We start from the raw sequence: 3,228 nt of genomic DNA, 5'->3' as shown, positions 1-3,228 counted from the left end.
TTTAATATTTAATTTATAATTTCTACATAGCACGATTTAATTGACCATAAATTTTCGGCCTCTTCTTTTTGAAAGAGTGGACTTCAGTTTTTGAGAATGCCTGTTAACTAATTTCATTTTTAGCTGTAAGAATTTTTTGTGTAGAGTGGGGGTATATTTTTAAATTTTGGTCCAAGAGCTTAACTTATAAATGGTTTAAACCAATGCGCGTGAAAACATTTTTAGAATTCTTTCTATTATATAATAGATATTGACTTAATTATCATATAAAAAATAAAAATATAATAAAAATATTATTTCATTATGAATATATAAATAAAATTACTTAATTTATATATATATATATATATATGTGTGTGTGTGTTAATATAGTATAACAAGTTACTTTATTTCAATTATTGGATCTCTAAAAGTATCAACGTAGAAAAAGAATGTTATTCAATTGTGCAGACTTTTATTTCAATCGTAAGGTACTTTGACTATGAGGCTAAACTATTATTGAACAGTTTGTTGTTAATTTTATGGTATGTAACATGACTTATTTTCTTGATTTTTTTAGATTTTCCATTATGTAAAAACTTTATTCAAACGAGATCGATTTCGTGAATCACGAAAGCTAAAAATTGACTAGAAAATTTCATATGTAGTTAAGGTATACCGTAATTAAAAATAAAATAAAATATAAATTTTTTTATATTGGAGATAAAAAGTAAGATATAATATATGATAAATTTAGGAAGGTACACCGTACCGTCTTACTCCTAAGAGCATCCACATCCCTTTACTCGTTCCACCTTACTCGAGTAAGGCAAGCGACAAATCTATATTATATATAAAGCAGCAGTTCTAACGGCAACATTTTACCGCCAATAATCATATGCAATTTGAAAAAACGTGGTTGACTTCCATTACTTTGAGATAATTAGTCAGTTATCTTCTCTTAAAATTTTAAACAACCCATTATTTTCAAACTACCCATTATCTTTTCTTCACCAAACTACCCATTATCTTCTCTAAAAAAACCAACCCATTACATTATAATTTTTCCGCAACTGCAACTCTGTCTTTCTCCAAAACACAGCTGCTTCTCACTTCTTTGAGCGACACACGCTCCCATGTTCGGCCTCTCCGGCCTCCGCTCGCTGCCGTTACATGTCATCCACAGTTGGAACATCGTTATTGTTAGTGCCGCTTCGATCGAATTTCATCAGCCACATTATTGAGTCGCGACCTCGCCGGTGACCACCGCACCAGTCTAGCGCCTTGCAGTGCTATTCCAGCTGAACTGCCACCATTGTACTCCTCTTTCTCAGGCATCTTCTATTTATTTTATATTTTATCTAATTTTTTAAAATTCTTGATTGATTTCTTGATTTTGCTAAATATAAGATTTTAATGTTTTACGTGAAGTTTACAAGTAATTTTGGTGGACTTTTGAGGTTTTTCACAATTTTTTGAGGTTTTATGCTTTCAATTTTATCTGTGGATTTTTTTTATCTTTGCAACTTAATACGTGTATTTTTCTGACGAATCTTCATGCTATTTTGTTCTTTGTTTTTCATTGATAAAAGTTATTGATGATATAGTGATGCGATTAGATTGAGATATTGAAATGATGTTGATTTTTTCTATAATAGGCCTCAAATGTTTATGAATTTTTTTTTTTGCCAATAAATCCTCCACCGTCATTTTTTTATGCCTATTGTGATAAATTAATTTTTATGATATGATTGTGTTAGCAAAAAACTATCATGTAGGATATTTCATAAACAATTTGTATTATCTAATTTGTGAGATTGCTGTTTAACTGATGCTTTATGCGAACAGACAACTGGTGATGTACATGAGGAGGTTCATTCTCATAATTGCATGTTGGATAGGATGACTGGCATATAGTTACTTTGACCTCAGTTTCTCTTTTGTTGTATTAAGATTTGTTCGTTTTCTACAATTTTTAATGTTTGAGAAATATTAAAAATTTATTCTTTGTATTTCATTGTTTCCATTACTCATTCTTTCCTTCCTACAAATCTAGAAATTTTCTATTTATTGTTGTTCCATCATTTAGCATTTGGAGCATTAAATTTCTCTCTCACTCTCACTTTTTTGTGTTTAAGCATGACAAATTTTATATACCGGTGGAGTTATATACCGGTGACAAAGTTTAAGCATGACAAATTCCTGATGCCTTGATTTCTTTTCTTTCAATAAAAGTTATATTTTACTGATCAAAAAAAAAAAAAAAATACCGGTGGAGTTCTTGAAATGTCATATGTGTTCGCATACGGTCATCATATCTACTTTTGTTTGTGAATGATTATGTGTAAATTGCAAAAAATTATTATAAGGTTTTCTAAGCTATTGATTGCAATAATCCAAAAAAAAAAAAAATGCTTGATCGAAGATTTTTTTGCCTTTTGATGCTAAGATATGTGCATTTTAATCTGTGTAAGCCGTCAAACACAATTTGTTAATTTTTTTTAATACACATGTTAATTTTTTAATTCCATCAATCAATTAAGCTCTACTACCTTTCCTTCTTGAATAAAGCGTTGGACTTCAATTTAATCAATTAAGCTCTACTACCTTTCCTTCTTGAATAAAGCGTTGGACTTCAATTTTGCTGGATGACGATTTTATATAACGTTTGCTAACTTATTGTATTTCTCCTTTCAGGTAAAAGACCTTGCTAATAATAATATGAGTGCATTGCATGCACGATGCAGAAGAACTTCAAGGAATTGAGGTTGATGTAAATTGTATTTATAGTGCACTTACAATCTCCAAATAAAGAGGATTAAAATTGCGATAAAGTGCACTTAAAATTTGTTTTTTTTTTTTTTTTCAATTTGATCAGAACATGTAGAAGACTTAACAATTGAGATTATTCTTGAAAATATTTCTATAACCATTTGTATTTTACTATTATAGAGATAATAACAGTTAAATTATTAATTTGATATTTGTAAGTATCTTTTTTGCGTAAATGTATTTTTACAATTTTAATTTATGGTCTTACATTGTGTATGATTGATTATTGTGTTGTATATAAAAAGTATTTTAAAATTCGTACGACTTGAAATCTAAATATTTTTCCATTATAATTTATATTTATCATTTAGTTATAATTTCATAAATACAATTATTGTTGTGCATGTATATATTTATTCATATTTATGTATGATTTAACTATAAGTTATGCATGATATTCATATTAAAAATATGTAT

At 28.3% G+C, this 3,228-nt stretch overlaps 1 long non-coding RNA gene across 1 annotated transcript; it reads left to right on the top strand.

Annotated features, from left to right (window-relative positions):
* The first annotated feature begins 859 nt into the window (after nt 1-859).
* LOC131017739 (uncharacterized) lies at nt 860-2,962 on the top strand. The gene is made up of 2 exons (XR_009099840.1): nt 860-1,296; nt 2,677-2,962. It is a non-coding gene; the product is annotated as an uncharacterized LOC131017739 (long non-coding RNA).
* Nucleotides 2,963-3,228: the final 266 nt, after the last annotated feature.

Source organism: Salvia miltiorrhiza, chromosome 1 (assembly GCF_028751815.1).
Source record: "Salvia miltiorrhiza cultivar Shanhuang (shh) chromosome 1, IMPLAD_Smil_shh, whole genome shotgun sequence".
Classification (NCBI taxonomy): Eukaryota; Viridiplantae; Streptophyta; class Magnoliopsida; order Lamiales; family Lamiaceae; genus Salvia; species Salvia miltiorrhiza.
The sequence above is the reverse complement of the archived record's forward strand: the minus strand, read 5'-3'. Positions and strand labels throughout refer to the sequence as shown.